Source organism: Nicotiana tomentosiformis, chromosome 9 (assembly GCF_000390325.3).
Source record: "Nicotiana tomentosiformis chromosome 9, ASM39032v3, whole genome shotgun sequence".
NCBI lineage: Eukaryota > Viridiplantae > Streptophyta > Magnoliopsida > Solanales > Solanaceae > Nicotiana > Nicotiana tomentosiformis.
Window position 1 is genome coordinate 105,631,652 of NC_090820.1, and position 19,330 is coordinate 105,650,981.

The 19,330-nt window shown below is 35.9% G+C and overlaps 1 pseudogene; it reads right to left on the reverse strand.

Moving 5' to 3' along the window:
• Window positions 1–687: 687 nt before the first annotated feature.
• Window positions 688–17,168, reverse strand: LOC104098051 (uncharacterized; annotated as a pseudogene).
• Between the last annotated feature and the right edge of the window lie 2,162 nt (window positions 17,169–19,330).

A 19,330-nucleotide genomic window follows, 5' to 3' on the forward strand; every position in this document is an offset into this window, starting at 1 on the left:
TTACACAAATAAGATTACACTAGCTAACATTCCACAAACAAGAAATCAATCCGCCAATAACTATATATTCTGATTCTAGATTACATAGACAAGGTTCAAAAGTTTCAACTTTATTCTCTCACTACAAAAAAAATAGTGTTTAGCGACGGTCGTATTCCGTGGCTAAACCACTATTTTTCGTCGCTATAGTTGTTTAGCGACGAATTCAAGTTTGTCTCTAAAATGCTCGTAGCTAGGCTCATAACGACAAAAAATACCAAACCATCGCAGAATTAGCGACCGATGAGTGACGGAATATATCTGTAGCAAAGTTTAGCGATGGAAATAACCGTCGCTATATTGCTTGTTTCTGTCGCTATTTTGATGACTTTTGTCGCTACAATACATAACAAAATTGTCGTTTGTTCTTAATAGCGACGAAATCGTCTGTCGCTAATCGTGTTATAGCTAATTCTCCCTGCTTTTTGCAACAAAACCTTTTGTCGCCAATTCGTCGCAAGATTTAATTTTACGCGATAATTTTAGCTACAGAAAGTATCCGTCGCTAATTTATTTTTAATATATTGCTGATTTTTTAAAATTATTTTTATTTATTATTTTAAATGTACTCTGTTCAAGCATATTACATAAAAGCTATTAAATACACTTAATAAAAAGTTACTGATATTAATATAAATTAACAATATATTCAACAAGGTCAAAAATATATAGCATAATGCATATAACGGTATTGTTAAGTACAAAATATCCACAAGGACCAACAATAAAGTCCAAACAAAATAGGCTAACTATGCGAGGCTGGAGAGTTACGGTCATCATCAAAATCCAATGCATGAACCTCATTAATGTTAGCAGCAGTAGAAGATGTAGGAACTGTAGGTGCCACATCTAATGAGTGGTTGGTAAGATCAGTATTTGTCTTATGCGAGGGTAAGAAAACTAATTCGCGTACCCGCTCAACAATTATAGAAACTATATGATCTGTCAGTGCAGGAATCAATCGCATCACTAACTCATCCAGATTTCCTATCGGTGTTGATTGAGCATTTGGAGGTGTTGCTGACGATGAAGCATCAGATCCAAAAGAGTCATGAAGATTTGGCCCGTAGTAGCATTTTGCTTGAGATCCAAGACCATATACTCTTCTTTTCTTTTCTCCTCCCGCGGGTTAATAATATACTTTACACTGATCAATATTAGATTGAGTCTGTGTTGGTTGTTGTAATATCTCCTGATATTTTTCCTGTAGAAGAGTTAATAATTAGTGAAATAAAAAGACTAAATAATATTGAGCATTCAATTTACAAAATGAAAAAATATATGAAAGTAAAGTCAATAAAATTATTTAAAAAGTTATCTTACATGTACGATTCGGGATTTCTCAACAACAAAAGATTTTCAATCATTACCATGTATATGGACGTGCAAATGCAACTCACTTGGTGTTGGATCTCGACCCTTTTTAACAGCCTATACAAAAGTTATTCAATTAAGAAGATAGACCTTAAGACTGTGAAGAATCAAATTCAGTGCTAATATTGCTAAGGTGCCACCCCTGATAATATCGAATGCCTTGCTTTAAACCACCAAATTCTGTATGAGTAGTAGCTTAGAGGCAGATCTATAATGTCATACATGCGCATTCTTTATTTTCAACTTAAAACTGCTCACTATAAAAAAACTAGTTATAACATACAAACATATTGACAATGAAGTCAACTTAGAACTTTCCTTGAAATATACCTAAATGATTTTAGTAGTATATATTAGACATTTTAAGTAATGGGTGTCAAATGAATATTCAAACTTGAGAGACCTTGGCCATTGCAAATCTAATTAAACACACGCTTTAGCACTGAATTAGCAAGAGAAAAAGGGAATTATCAATTTTGTCTTTAGAGCAGGGTATAAAGCAGTGAATTTAGAAGCTAAAGAGCCTCACTTCTCAGGCAAATATGGCCCAGCTATTGACCAATGATGACTAGATTAACCATGCTACTAACAGGGCTAAAAGAAACCTGATCAGGACAAAAATGATAGAAAACTGAGCAATATCACAAATGACAGGCACCTAAGTAGAGCACTATTTAGTTGAAAATAGCACTACAAGTTGACAGCTCGGACAGCTATTTCACAAGACTGTGCCTATCCATAAAGGATTTAAATTTTGCCTTGGAAGAAGAGAAACGAAGTGGTATACTGAATATAACCTTAAATCTCTCAAAAAACCAAAGAGATAGAAAGTACTGAGTTTACAACTACTAGAAAAGCAAAGCAAAATGTAACAGATTAAAAAAGGGGAAAATTAGTATTTAAGATGAGTTTCTTGTGTTTTCTCCAATCCCCTTCCTGTAAGCATGCACAAGAAAAGAAAGGGAGAGAGGGAGATGTCCATGCAGCAGGACCAAGTACTTAGAAAAATTACATCACCTGTCATGAACTTATTCATAACACTAGTATCAACTAAAAGAAAATGATCTACATACACCTCCAAGATTCAGCTTTTACTACAATACCAAAAAGAACACCCTTTAGATGTGGCACCTACAGTTCCTACGGTTCCTACAGTAGACCACCTACTTCTGTAATTTTACTAGACCCTTTAGAACCCCAAATATATGAAGATTTGCTTATCCAGTTGGACTGCACCTTGTATTCCTCCCCATGTCCCCTTTCCCTATATTGAAGAGCTAGGCTACCTTATATGAGTTCCAAAAAAGATTTGAAGATTTAACATGTTGACACATCTGTTAGATGAAATGGGGTGTCAAAAATTTGAGATTTTGGCACTTTTGTGGTACTAAAACATTACATTAGTTTTTTCAACTCAATATCTAAATATCTGGGCAGATGATTAACTTGCTGATCATTATCTGAAGGTACATTCACTATGCTTGCCAATACTTCCCTCTTGTTTTCTTTTCTTTCATATTATGTTCCTCTTTCCCCGCCAACAAATGATTCTCAACATATACAATTGGACCACAAACTTGGACCTTAATTTCCTTTTTATTTGTTTCAATTCAAAGTGGTAACTAATCGTTCAAAAAATTTGCAACTCACGATTTTTGAAGACATATTGATCAACTTTAGAAATTAATTACTGTGGATAACTTCATTATGTAATTTATACATACTAAAAAGAAGAGATATTTTTCTGGATCCTAAGGAACTATCAAAAAACTAATATAATGAACTGATAGCAACAAAGAATCCTAAGGAACTATCAAAAAGCTGGGCAGATCAAGCAGATGAGGTAGACTCGCTGGACAGTCATGTGTCAATTTATAGTCAATTTATAAGGAAAATGCAAATCCTACCAATGCACAAAAGTTCAATAAACATAACTCAAACGCAGAATATTAAAAATAGAACAAGAGACAATCCGCAGCTCACAACTTCAGGTAACCTACTTAAATGAGATTCAGATTCGAATTAGAGTAAACTTAAATGAGATTTTCAGATATTTTATATACACTTACAAGTCTCTTGCAATGCTCCCCAACACTGATAGAGCCACCTGTGTGAGTCCCAGTGGCAACTCCGCTCCCAGCACAACGATGTTTTGCATTTATTTCTGACTTTTTAACACACTTAGGATCTTTCCAAAGTCTCAACCAACTTTGCCACACATTATTTGGAATAGAGTCTGGTTGCACCCCATTTGATTTTAGTTTGCTAACAAAATTACTGTATCTTTCTGTGCTTCCATTACATCCGCACCGCACTATCAATTGAAGAATCCCAATAGAATGCCTTCTAATATTAATTTTAGTTTCCTATTTAATATTAAAATAAATAAGACCTTAGAGTTCTTTATTTAATAAGACTCAATTAACACTGAGATAACTGCTGGTAATTTCATTTGCTTTCAATGAGCTCCTCCATAATTTCACATTATGACTAAGGATGCTTATAGTTAATTCAAATATGGAAGTCATGAAGATTAAGTGGCCAACAAACCTTCTGCAAATTGAAACTCATGTGAAAATTGGTCTAATACCCCATGATTCTAGAATGATAACGACAATTAAAAGAGAGCCATTGATATAATCAAGGATACCCAACGATATTGAACCAACATACATACAAAATTTAATCAATTCGTTTTTACTTCAGGCATGACAGGAAGAGGCCATTTTTATCAAGAACATCTAACTTATTTCCAATCTTCAGACATGAAAGAAGATGACCAACATATCTTAACACCCAGCCACCCTCACTTTAATCCAACACATGATCAAGTTAACAGGTGGACAGAAATTCTTACACAAAATACCCAGATCTATTTTTTAGTAGAACTTAGAGGAGCATTCATTGTTTTTTCACATATTTTAGCTCAGATTTTATTTCCTGAACACTTCCCCAAAAAATTATCCAAAAAATAAGATAAAATCCCACAGAAAGTCACTGCATTGCAGAAGATAAAATCTTGGCTTATATATTCTGACATCCATTTGCTAGGCATTGAATTAGTTTGCAGAAAATCGGACACTTTCCTTTTTAGTTAGATTTAAGGAGTTCCAGTCATGTTCCATGACAGAAGCACAAGACAGGATGAACATGATTCTCGCCCAGATCTACAAAACAGGAATAAAATCACAAAAAAGCTTACCGTATTAAGGATATACAATCCCTAAAATTAGCGGACGACGTCGAATTTCAGAATTCTGCAAACACACGACTTCGAATTTCAGAATTCTGCAGCAAAAAATTTGCAATTTCGAAAGTTTTCTTCTATTTTCAGACATTAACCCTAAATTCACGCCCATTTTTTTGTATTTGAAGAAAAAAACTCACATTTTTGAAGAGGAATGAAAGTGAGAGTCTGATAGAGAGGAGAGAAAGTGGGCGTGTTTGTGCCCTAATTGTTGGAATGTCTTTTAACTAGGGTAATTTTATTTTTAGGACCAAAAATTTAGCAACGAAAATAGCGACGTACCTGATTTCTGTCGCTAATAATAACTAATGAAATTTTATTTTAAGGAAACTAGCGATGGAAAATTTTGTCACAACTAACTTTGGAATGTCTTGATAAGTAAAATAAATGCAGCGACTGATTTTTTGACGTTAAATCCGTCGCTAAGTTTTAATAACTTTTGTTGCCCCACTTTCGTCGCTAATTTTATAGGTAAAATAAAGGCGCTAATATTTTGCGCCAATTTTAGCGACGAATATAAATTTTTGTCGCTAATCCGCTGCTATATTTGATACGAATTATTTTATAGCTTATTTGGCGACAAACTATAAAATTCATCGCTAATCCGTCGTTATTTAGCTACGGAGTATCTCTTGTCGCTAAATTTCGTCGCTAAACGCTGTTTTTTTGTAGTGTCTACAAAGTGTTGAATTTAATAAGAAAATTTAAATGAATATTATGGGTAAGAAATGAAAGAAAGCTAAAAATTAAAAAAACAAATACAGGAATAAGAGGGGTGAAACCTTTTCAGAGGAAATTCATATGTAGAACTAAAGAGGAAAGGTGAAAAAATGAGGAAGGAAGATGAACAAATGAAGAAGAAAGGTAAAAACAATAATGAAGAAAGGTGAAAACAATGAAGAAAATGAGGAGAAAAAAAAAAAAGAAAAGTAAATTTTAAAAAAGTATAAGGCTAATTAGCCATTAAATACTGTCAGGTGGGTTATTTTGATTGTTTTTTTTGAGTCTTCACGCGCTCTTTGGCAAGTTATTACACACATTATGCCAAGTAAGCACCGAATTGTTTTTTAAACATGAATGGGAAAATAGTTCAGGAGAATTTTGGGACACTCTATAATTTAAGTAGATAGCTACAAAGGGTTTTAGGATATTAACTCTAAACCATATGCGATGGTTGCATGCAAACATAGAGAACAAGAAAAAAGAAAGAAGAAACTGATAGGGTTTAAAAAAAAGTAAAAAAGAAAAAATTAATGAGTCTTATACTGGTGTCAGATCCATGTATGACACCACCAAACAAGAATATGAAATTTCTTAGCAAGGGAATATTAGTTCAACTCTGATCAAGAATAAGAAAGTAAGAGCAGGGTCGGAGCTAAAGAGCGAGTTACAGGTTCCGTCGAACCCAGTAGTTTTAGTTCAAACTCTGTATTTATTTGATAAAATTTATTAAACATATACAAATTATTAATTTAGAATCTGATTAAAAATGATTATAATTTGAACATTTATTAAAAATGATTATAATTCGAACACATACACTTCAAATCTTAACTCCGCCTCTGAGTAAGAGATCGTACGATGAAGGAGAATGTCCCATAGAAGCTTAGGAATGTGCTCTTGTTTTTCTTTTCTTATATTTTATTTGAATATTGTCATGTTCCTTTTCCTTTTGACAGTTGTGCCAATTCGGAAAGTAAATGTTCTAGAGTTAAAAGTGATCCGCCACAAGCTTCAGATGCTTCACTTTCATGTTTGAATTTAGTTCCTTTAATTTATGTCTCATGGAATAGTAAAGAGCCAGCAACTTAACTCCTTGCCTCCAAGTAGAGGTGTACAATTGTAGAGACATGCCTTAAAACGCAAGAAACTAAATAAAAGGACACATGCAGGTTTTTTATTAGTACATAAGGCAATATAGTTTTTGAGCTTCTTTGTTACATACAGTGTCAAGAATTTTTTACACAGTCAGATAATGTAAGATTATTAATTCGTAGTCATAGTAGAGATTAAGATACAATCGAACAGTTATTAAATCATAATCTTGAGTTGGAGTCTAAGGAAGCGTATTGTTCAACTCTATCGACACAGTAACTAGCTATACGCTCTCACGGTCTTGAGAACTTGACTGATGGGACGTTTATTGTTACCACGTATTCAAGAGACAGAATACGCTAAAGGTTTTCTTATAGCTAGGGAAAGGGGAGGGGGGGGGTGTGGCCTCTATTTATAAAGAGTGTCTCCCCATCACAGACCAATTATTATTGGACCTCACTTATCCATACACATAGTATTTAATATTAGATCTTTTATTTATCCACCATTTGCGACTACGTCACTATTCTTTCAGGTTATAACCAATTAACATAAGTCCAAATTTCAACAGGTTATCCAAAGTATATCTACTAGTAAGCCTTCTTAAAATGTTAAATTTGTTCTCGTGACAAAAAGACATGTTACCTGTTACAACATGTATAGATGACCTAAATCTTGATAGTGCAAAAACCTTCTTATGCTAACAAAATTAAATCCAAACTGCATCACATAAATTGGGACAAAGAGAATATACATTTAAGTGTGAAAGACGGTGCTCAGACTTTGTACTTTAGATGCATTATTCCTCAACACATATAAATGGAGCATATGCGTTAAAATATACTCCAATGAAATAATACTACATTTTTCTTTCTGCTATAAAAGGGTTTCAATTACTAGAAATTTTCATAAAGAAATTGGTCAAGAGAGACTTCAAATTGTATGGACTCATTACTGGGCTAATCTTCTTTGGCAAACAGTCACACTTCACTATTATGTGCAAGTTTGGTCATTGCCAAAGAAGATTTGCCCCATAATTCAGCCATACATTATTATAACAGTCTATTTAATTGCGTAAAAGGTAAATCTTATTTTCTAATTTTTCTCGATATTTGCCTCTTTAAGTGTGGATGTTCAGAAGGAGCGCGCCTGGAGTAGAGGAAGACAAATTAGGCTCAACATATTAATGATTGGGATAGAAGCAATATTAATTATTTGAGATGAGATGAAATAATATTGAGAAAGAAGCCTAGAGCAGCTCCATAGCTTTTGAGAGAGTTCAGAGCAATAAAACACAAAAAGAAAAAGCAGTTGCGCAAACGGGTTCACCAAAGTTTGGCTCTGTGACCGACCATCTTAACTAAAAGCTTAATCGCTTTCACATGCGGACCACATTCTTTCTCATGGACAAGAACGAGAAAAATCTTTGTGATAATGGATGATAGTGAGACTTGAACCAAGACTTTTACCTACTTTGATACCATGTGAAAGAATCTGAGCATCCAAATCAAACGTTAAGGTAAATACTGATGAAGTGATCTAGGACACTATAAACTCATCCAACCTTTCAAAACTAATGAAGATCTTAAACTAAGCATTTTGAGAATTGAGCTAATACTAGCTAACTTCAACTTGTAATAGTTTCAAGTTAAATGAGTTTACTTTGACATAATACTAGCTTTTCCCCTCCAAATTAAAGGAATTTACTTGGATTTTCCTTTGGTTATATATCATATGTAGCATTTTGTAGGTTGACAGATAATGAGATTACGTTTTAAATGAGGAAAATTTTGTGATAATTACTTACTATCTAATGGAAAAAAGTTCAATGATATATCTAATTTTCCATGCTCAGCCTTCGTAAACAAATCTTGGAGTTGTTTTTTATTTATGCCTCGTTGTATTATGTAAAATTGAAAAAGAATTTATGTTCTCATCTTCGTTAATTGTTTTTTTCCCCAATGAGACCCTTGCCAGATCTATCATCGGAAAATAAAAATATTTATTGCAATTCCAAAATATAATAGCTAAATAGCATCTTTTTTTCACGCGTGATAACTGAACTTTACTTGTTGTATCAATAAAGTTACAAATTATATTTTTGTAATACTAAAGTCATTCAACTTATTATACGCTCTCTAACAGTTTAACATTTTAGATGAGATGATCACACACTTAAACATAAAAGACACGTCTTGGATTCGTTGAATTGGTGTAACATGAGTGAGTTTTTATCGACAGTACATGTTATTCTTTTTCCATACAGAGTGAACACTAACAATGTTAATCATATATGTTACTGTTATATATTTTAATCAAACCATATAAGTGTTTAAAAACTAATTAATTAGTAGAAACAAACGGATAATAGAGAGGATTGAAGATTAAAATGTGTTGCAGGAGTTCATTTGGCTGGCACTATGCAATCTAAAGAGTATATGGTGGTTTGCTTTCTTTTGACAAAGTGAAGTGAAAGGTACAAATATTCTGTCTTGCAATTACTAAAATTGACTAATTAATAAGATGCTAAGTTCAAATGGTGATTTTTTTTTAAAATTTGGAGTACCTGTATTGGGGCTGACTAATTCAAATTCGTGCGAGAATTAAAATCCAATTTGGGGCGTAAGACGCTCCTTCCCAAAGACAACTCCACGCCCCGAGCTCGAACCCGAGACCTCTGATTAAAGATGGAGGAATATTTTACTCTCTGCCACAACCTTTGGTGGTTCAACTGGAACAACTGAAAATAAGGACGGACGGGCCGTGCCTAAATTCATACCGGACCAGACTCTTCTTTTTTTGAGCTAGCTTGAAAATCAGACTTCCCTAGATAATATTCATGTCATCAAAGGAATATTTATGCTTGAAAAATAGGAGATGCTATTACGTTTTGGGATATGCCTTAAAATTTTCAGTTTCTAGAACTCACTTTCACTTCTGGTATATAGGAGAAGAGGTAGGAATATTATTCAAATATGAAGAATAAAGAATGTTATTCAAACAAGAAGAGCTAGGAATTTAACTCCTAGCCTTTAAATAGAGGTGTAGAATTGCTTAATCTTTTCAAATCAAGCATCATTGTCCTGAGCAACTAATAGTAATTGCTCTGCAATGAAATTTGCCTCAGACAAATCCCACATTAGAATAAGATGAAAAGGTTACGGGTCATATAATGGCGAGTTCATGATTCAATTGTTGATGCGCTCTTGGGTTAACGTCCATTGCCCAAGGGACAAATCACAAAACCGTGAGGCCCATGATATGTCATTCCTATATACCGTGGCATAGCCATATATATACTAAAGGGTGGTCAACCGAACACCCTTCATCGAAAAATTATACGGTGTATATAAAAACTTATATTGTGTATAAAGGTCAAAAATTATTTTTATGTGTGTATATTAAATTTTGAGCACCTTTCGCGAAATTCGGCTTTGCCACTTCCTACAAAATGACGTCATTAGGAAATGAGAATGTTGAACTTAAAAACTTACTAAATGATAGAAATAGACTATTTTTGGCTGACTAAAATAGAAAGTAAGATATATACATGATATGTAATAGAGGGGGTATTTTGTTTAACTAATGAAAAATGTACTTCAAACTATAAAAAAAAATAAACGGACCAATTCTGCTTGCTAGCTATATGAAACTTTTATGGCCCAAACTTGTCAATTGTTGCTCTCTGGGGGGAAGAGATCTAAAAGGAAAACGAGTCATGCTGCAAGAAAAATAAGTTTTTTTCACTTTTAGCCCGCGCCAGAAAGTATTTACATTCGGTAGCCGAACAAATGTAGAAAAAATATATAAATTTTGTATATAATATACAGAATGTATATATATATAAAAATATACATTTGTTTGGCTATTATTTTAAGAGCGACTATACAGTGTCATTTTCTCAAGAAAAAAACATAGGATACATTTAAATGTGAAAGAATGTGCTCGGATTTTGCACGCAATTGCATGATTCCTTAAGACATACATACATATCAAAGCATATGCGTTATAATATACTCTCCAAATGAAAGAATAATACATTTTCCTCTTTGCTATAAAAGGGTTTCAAGTATTAGAAATGTTAAAACTGGGCTAATCTGTATGGACTTATTACTGGGCTAATCTTCTTTGGCAAATAGCCCTAATTCACTACCATTTGGTGCAAATTTGGTGTCATTGCCAAAGAAGATTTGCCCCGTAATTCAACCATACAATATACTAATATTAACTGTCAACTCAACGTTAATTTTCAAGAAAGGTAAATATTCTTTTAAAATTTTCTTGATTTATGCATCTTTTAGCAACTACACATTTTAGGAAATGAACTAATGATGTCTCACTTTGGTTGCCTGTTTGATGAAGTCCAATAATCAAGAAATGAGGAATTACAGTAAGATGGATTGGTATGAAAAATGCTTAGATAATTTCTTTGTGAAATTATACGTGTAATATTGAAGAGGAATCCTCTCTTCGCTGACATATCACAGGACGCCTAGCTAATGGTTATCTTCTAGGCAATGGTAATGCAAAGATGTAATTAAGGGCATGTCCACTTTTCTTTTAGCTTTTGGAGAGGTTAAGTTTCACATATTTCTTGTATATGTATTTTTCTTTTGGATTTTAATATATGAGGTAGGCATCATGCCTGATCCCTTACCAGAACGGTGGTTTTTATTAAGAAAAGAAAATTTTATATACAAATATTATATTTTAAATGTTAAAGAGAATGGACCTACGACCAACTCAATCCCAAAAGCTAAATCATGTGATACGATTGCACAAGACTATATAAATAGGCAAATAACCCCATCCCACATTGATGTTGGACTCGAATACCACACGCATATCCCGGACTTGACATTTGGAGCATAGACAATATATATAATATGAGGTCTCAACATAGGATAAATCAAGAATTAAGATGGATTCGACTTTAATACCGACATGGCCTAACTTTATTTTTTCTTAAAGATGGATTCGGCTTTAACAAAAAAAAAAAAAAGTATAGACGAGGGGGACATAACAGCAAAACCTACCACAAAATACCTTAGTCTAACTCAATCCCAAAAGTCACTCTCAGCATGCCCATGATTGGATATCTGGAGTGTCAATAATATAGCACGGGGGGCTCAACATGATTGGATATCTGGAGTGTCAATAATATAGCACGGGGGGCTCAACATCAGGTAAACTAAGATTTGAAATGTATCTGCCTTTGATACCATGTTAAGAAAATTGACCTTGGGTCTAATTTAACCACAAAAGCTAGCTAATCATGATTTTGAGATTGCACAAGACCATCAAATGAGGAAAATAATCCTATCCCACACCAATAAGGACTCTGATCGGTGTGAGATGGAGTTGTTTGTCTCTTTTTTATATGGGCTTTTGCACTTCTCGCCTCATGAGTTATATGTTTGTTTTTGGATTGAGTTAAGGCTCATGTCCATTTCATAATTGTATACTAACATAAAATATATTATATTAGAAGATCAAAAAGGTGTTCTTAGCACCAAGGGTGATAAAATGGTTAAAAGAAAACAGTTAATCACTCATATTATTCACTAAAAATGGGTTGGATAATAAATTTTTTAAAAACGGGTCAAATATGGATAAGAACCATATTATCCATTTAGAAAATGGATAACCAATGAATAACTAATTGATTTAACTTTTACATTTGTAAAACTCTTGTCACACCTCTTTTCTACCCCCAAAAAGATATTGTGTTTTATAGGTTGTGGGTTAAAGGATTTTTCCAATTAAAGTGACAAACTTGATTAGGGATTATTTTATTTACAGATTCGCCACTTGGAATTAATTTTTGGGTATTCCAAGTCACCTTTTATTTGAATCTCTAGTCAAAGGAAGGTTTGACTCTATTATTATTGGTCTGCGAAAATAAAGTCCGGATAAGAAATTCTGTTGACCGAGAAGAAGGTGTAAGGCATTTTCCGAGTCCCGTGGTTCTAGCACGGTCGCTTTATTGACTACATTTGGCTTATATTATTTTTGGATAAACTGTGTTTTATTGGGTTTCATGTTTTACCTATGTCCACTTTCATTGCTTGATTATTATTGAAGGACAAAATTACATTATAAATAACATTATAATTTTATTATGACTTTTCATTTAAGGTCAAGTTACACAAGCGTGCACTCGAATTTGGAATTACGTACCATGATTATGCCACGGAAATCGTACCCATAGTCACGATAATTTATTATTGGCCACACCTAAAGCACACTACGTTATTCAAAGTTGTTTAATTATTTGCTAAGTTTGGGATTATTGTGAGGCTAAAAGGTTACGGGGTAGAATTACGGAAAAGATAAGATTGATTATTAAAGATTACTAGAGGTATCAATTATGCCTGATATAGATATGATAATGTGACAAGAAAATAAATCCTACTTATTCATTCTACTTACTTAAGAAAATTAATGGAATAAAGTGAAAGCTTGCTAAGCTCCAACGTGATCTCTACCAAATCAAACAATAGCTCATTTGACTTTTTCAATTCATGATTAATACTCACACCCAACATAAAGCCATAGGAACCCCACTTGACAAGAGTAACTATTAAACAAGATATGCACTTAGTAAAAGATTGATTCAAAACACAGTAGAATTTGTCGGTGATGAAGCAGAGAGCAATAAACCACTCAGACTTTCACATTGATTCAACAGTTAATCACACCGATAATCCAAAATATGAAGCTTTAATGGAAATACTTATAAGAGCATGGAAATGGACCTTGAACATGCAACGGCTTTTAAATATATTAATAAGAAAAAATCTCCTACTCGTACATAATCTCGTCCAAAGTGAAGAGATCTAGAAACAAAAACGAGACCTTCGTCGTTAACTCGTAGCTAACCGTACGCCGGAACCTCGAACCAAGACCTTGTCGGGAATTTTTTTCGGATTGTTTTCACTCAGATTTTAGCGACCAAGAGTGGCTTTTTCCTGCCAGTTTTATGATGTTTGCGAGCTGGTTTTTAGAGGGAGAATCACTGCGTTTTTGCGGCAGTTTTGAAGCTGAAAATTGGTGTTAATGGAGGTAGGTTTTGCAGCTATTTTGCTGTATTTTTGGGCAGCTTTTGCTGTAATTTCGGGCTGCTTTTTGCTGGAATTCAGGGTGAGATTCATTGCTATTTTTTTCTATGTTTTGGGGGTAGTTTCAGTTGGTTTTTGTAGGTAAAAGGGTGATGGATTTTGAGGGTAGTCTAAGACTGATTTGGAGGTGGGTGTTAATGGAGGTTTGGTGCGTTTTGTGCCGGGGGAAGAAGGAGGTAATCCCCCCTTTTTTTCCTTTTTTGTGTATGTACATATAATAAGAAAAGATGAGAGGAGGAGTGTTGAAAATGAACCATGGGACAAGGAATGGTGACACTTGAATAGTGTAGTAGGTGAGTTATGGGATAAGAGAATAGTAAAAGGGGAGTGAGATGTGATACGTGAATAATGTAGTAGGTGGGTGATGGGACAAAGAAATAGTGTAGGGAAAGTAGGAAGTAATTTTATTAAATTTGGTCTGTAATTCAAATAAATTCTTTCGCCCTCTATGTAATAGACTTTGGTAAAAATTTTACATATTCTCTAATAAAGCCTACTAATAAAAATAGTATAAAAGTTAAAATATCAAAATTAAACTTAAAACTATTTAAATACTAAAATAAAGTGATAAAATTTTTAAATATAGTCAAAAATTAGGTGCTCGCAGCATGCCCCTCTTTGCTTGGAAACATGAAGTGTTTTCAATCTAAGAAAGATGAGCGATATGACTAATTTTTGTCCATACCATTATTCAAAAGGGAAGAGAGAATAGAGTGCATCCAAGTCCTGATTTTGGACGGCCTACATATCCCGAGTTATAAGGGAATCGGGTCACGTGTAGTTTAAGGAAAAGGATGGAATGCTGAGTTGGAGAGTCGAGTGAGGTTCCGTCGAGGCTCCGGCCTGTAGTCGTGTTATTACATCAAAATCGAAAGAGAATAAACAAGCCTATCAGCTATGAGTTACAAGATTCATATCTATAGGTCTTCTAAAACTTGATCTTGAGTCTTGACTGGTTATTCACGCAGACTCTAATCTGAACCTTGATGCTTGCTCGCTGCAGGTTCCAGTACATTCTTCTACGGCCTCTTCTGATGAAAATGGAAAATGTAATGCTCGTGACTTCAGTCAAGTCTTGAGTAGTTTATATCTTTTCATCCACTTCTGCATTCTGGATTCGCTTCTTTTGTTTTCTTTCCTTTATTTTGGATTAAGACTTCTTTTATCGGTCATCTCGAACTCGTGCCTCGAGGTAAAACTTGCTCAGATACCAAAACAAACAAACAAATGAAATTTTTCTACCCCACTCTTTACTAGAAAAATTTCGTGAGTTATTTGTAACAAAACTCTATACTACTTCATTATTGAAAGCAACAAAAGGTCGGGATTGGTGTATCCTGGGAAAACATGATTCTTTGGGAAAGGTGTGCCCAGATTGTCTAAATGGTGCCTCAACTAAGGATTGGTGTATCTTATATTGGGGAAATGCGATGGAAAATAGTGTACCCTAATACTGGTAAGGAGACTAAGGAGTGAAGTCCCTATGTCTAAAAAATAAAAATCAACTAAGGAATGGAGACCCTATGTCAGAAAATAAAACTAAGGATTGTTGTACCCTGATACTGGTGAGGAAAGGTAACCAGGGGTTGGTACCCTGTATTACGGAAAAAGAATGTAATCAGGGATTAGTCTCTTGTATTACTAAAATGAAATGTAACCAGGGGTTGGCGCCCTGTATTACTGAAGAAGAAATGTAATCAGGGATTGGTACCTTGTATTACTGAAATGAAATGTAACCAGGAGTTGGCGCCTTGTATTACTGAAAAAATGCTGAATCCCCAGGGGAAAAAGGTTCTACCTGGGTTAAGCTACGTAAAACAACTTGAGCGAAGAGTACTTCTACCCGGAAATATGAGCTGGATCCCCTTAGGCAAAAAGGTTATACCTGGGTTAAGCTATGAAAAACAACCTGAGCAAAGAGTACTTCTACCCGGAACTATGAGCTGGACCCCCCTAGGCGAAAAGGTCCTACCTGGGTTAAGCTACGTAAAACATCCTGAGCGAAGAGTACTTCTACCCGGAACTATGAGTTGGATCCCCCTAGGCGAAAAGGTTCTACCTGGGTTAAGCTACGAAAAACAACCTAAGCGAAGAGTACTTCTATCCGGAACTATGAGCTGGATCCCCCTAGGAGAAAAGGTTCTACCTAAGTTAAGCTACGAAAAACAAGCCTGGGCGAAGAGTACTTCTACCCAGAACTATGAGCTGGATTCCCTAAGCGAAAAGGTTCTACCTGGGTCAAGCTACGAAAAATAACCTAAGCGAAGAGTACTTCTACCCGGAACTATGAGCTGGATCCCCCTAGGCGAAAAGGTTCTACCTAAGTTAAGCTACGAAAAACAAGCCTAGGCGAAGCGTACTTCTACCCGGAACTATGAGCTGGATCCCCCAAGGCGAAAAGGTTCTACCTGGGTTAAGCTACGAAAAGCAACCTGAGTGAAGAGTACTTCTACCTAGAACTATGAGCTGGATCCCTCTAGGCGAAACGGTTCTACCTGGGTTAAGCTACGAAAAACAAGTCTGGGCGAAGAGTACTTCTACCCGGAACTATGAGCTGGATCCCCCTAGGTGAAAAGGTTCTACCTGGGTTAAACTACAAAAAACAGCCTGAGCAAAGAGTACTTCTACCCGGAACTATGAGTTGGAACCCTCTAGGCGAAAAGGTTCTACCTGGGTTAAGCTACGTAAAATAACTGAGCGAGGAGTACTTCTACCCGGAGCTATGAGCTGGATCCCCCTAGGCTTAAAGGTTCTACCTGGGTTAATCTACGTAAAACATCCTAAGCGAAGAGTACTTCTACCCGGAACTGTGAGCTGGATCCCCTAGGCGAAAAGGTTCTACATAGGTTAAGCTACGTAAAACATCTTGAGCGAAGAGTACTTCTACCCGGAACTATGAGCTAGATTCCCCTAGGTGAAATGGTTCTACCTAGGTTAAGCTACATAAAATATCCTGAGCAAAGAGTACTTCTACTCGGAACTATGAGCTGGATCCCCCTTGGCTTAAAGGTTCTACCTGGGTTAACCTAAATAAAACATCCTGAGCGAAGAGTACTTCTACCCGAAACTATGAGCTGGATCTCCCTAGGAGAAAAGTTTCTACCTAGGTTAAGCTACGTAAAACATCCTGAGCGAAGAGTAGTTTTACCCGGAACTATGAGCTAGATCCCCCTAGGCGAAAAGGTTCTACCTGGGTTAAGCTACGAAAAACTGCCTGAGCGAAGAGTACTTCTACCCGGAAACTATGAGTTGGATATCCCTCGGCGAAAATATTCTACCTGGGTTAATCCATGAATAACAAGTATGGGCGAAGAGTACTTCTACCCGAAAATATGAGCTGGATCCCCCTAGGCGAAAAGGTTCTACGTGTGTTAAGCTACGTCAAAAATCCTGAGCGAAGAGTACTTTTACCTGGAACTGTGAGCTGGATTCCCCAAGGCAAAAAGGTTCTACCTGGTTTAAGCTACGAAAATGGGAGGTATGGACAGTAATGATGCACGCTGCAAATAAAGGAAAGTGGAGATTTTGAGGAAACTTACCTTTGGTGACATTCGTCCTTTGAGAATCGCCATTCTGCACCGCTTTGATCCTGCTTCAAACAAAGAAAAATTTGTGAGTTTTTAAAGTGGTAGTCGGTTTGTGGCCTTGATGCCCTGAGTAGTTTGAGTTCACCCCTCTGCTGTCGAAGAACTAATTTTGTCAGTGTGGTACCGAGGTTCCCGGATACTCTGTATCGCTTTCTAGAGACATTGTCTTTCTGACGTTGCCCCTGGCTGTTTCATACCCGGATGTCCATGGTACCGCTAATCCTTGTCCCTAAGGCAAGGCAATTTTGCTTCAAAATCAAATTTAGTTGTCTTGCACCCAGAACCAATTTCTGTCTGTGGTGCTTATCAACTTTTCCCATGAAGCAAGTCTTGCTTAGGCGACCTTTTCAGTTTCTTTGAGACACTTTGTCTGCCTTATCAAAATAGATCACAGATGGATTCCTGCCTTCGTCAATGTCGTATATGCTCCAAATTGTTCTCGGTATTACAGGGAAACTGTAGCCAGTTTTGCAGCCATTTTTGGCTTTGCTTTTGATGCAAGATTAGACCGAAAGGGAATCTAAGAAAAATTATGGAAAAGAATAGAAGAGCAATTGGAAGTGAAAAAGGAATTGTGTCTAAATAAAAGGTGTCCCTTTCGGGGAAAGAAATAAGGAGACTTTTCTGGAGCTATATGCCGACTTCAATGAATCATGGAATGCATTTTGGACTGGACGCCTAATCTGTCTGAGCTGTCTAATTCTCAAAATACGTCGCAAATGTTCATCTTGAAACTGTCTTGGTTATGCTCATGCCGGAGCATCAAAGACCCTCATTCAGCTAGTAGCGCCATTTGCGGGTTTTCTCTAACTGACCTCTCTCATTTCTCTAATCACTGTCGCCTTATGGTGCCCATCTGGTTTTCACCAATAAGACTCTCGCATTTCTCTGCTCACTGTCGCCTTACAGTGCCCATACGGGTTTTCACCGATAAGACTCTCTCATTTCTTCTTTTCTTTCTTTCTTTTTTTTACTAAGATACGACACGCGGAAGGTTAGCTAATGCCCCTGGTATGGGGACTTCAAGTATTCTCAAAGATCGATCAGAAGTTCTTAACAGGAAAAGACGAAAAGAACCTTGAACTGAATTACAACTTTTGGAACTGTTTCTACAGGAAAAACCGTAAGATAAAAATAAACTTCTGCCCCAGTTTTGGAGTATTGGGAATATGGATTTTTTGTTGTGATGGGACCGAACCCAGGGTAAGGCTTCCTACGTATCCTTTCGGAATCAGGTCGGACGTAGTTCAATGGCTCAGAAAATTTGTTGTTTGACTTTTTTTTTTCTTTTTTTTTTTTTGTGAGTACACAGGTTCCAAAAAGTGGAAAACAAGGAAGAAAAATACAGCTTAAAAGGGGTAACAAGAGGGTGACACTTGCTTGGAATAGCGAGCAATGGTAGCCTTTGTCATCTCGATCTAAGAAAATCATGCGTGAAAGTTCCACAGTGGGTATATATTAGACATAATATCTTTTGACTGCATCTGCATTAATAGTCATGTCTGGTACCCGTCCTTCTTCATCTACCAAGTGCAAGGCCCCTTTTGGTAACAATTTCTTGATGATGTAGGGTCCTTTCCAGTTTGGGACGAACTTTCCTTTAGCTTCTACTTAGTGTGGAAGAACGCGTTTCAGAATGATTTGGCCTACCTCGAAGTGCCTTGGATGCACTTTCTTGTTGTAAGCGCGTGCCACTCTTTGCTGGTATAACTGGCCAAAGCACACTGCTGCTAGCCATTTTTCATCAATCAGCATTAGTTTTTCTAATCATGTCTTTACCCATTCTGTATCTTCAATCTCCGACTCCACAATGATTCGAAGAGAGGGAATTTCGACTTCAGCCGGTATTACAGCTTCCGTTCCATATACCAACAGATAAGGAGTTGCACCAACAGATGTGCGAGCAGTCATGCTGTATCCCAAAAGAGAAAAAGGCAACTTTTCATGCCATTGTCTGGAACCTTGGATCATTTTTCTAAGAATCTTCTTGATGTTCTTGTTCACCGCTTCAACAACTCCATTGTCTTTTGGCCGGTAAGGGGTAGAATGGCAATGCATAATTTTAAATTGCTCGCATACCTCCTTCATCAAATGACTATTGATATTGGACGTATTGTCAGTGATAATGGTATTCGGGATACCAAAGC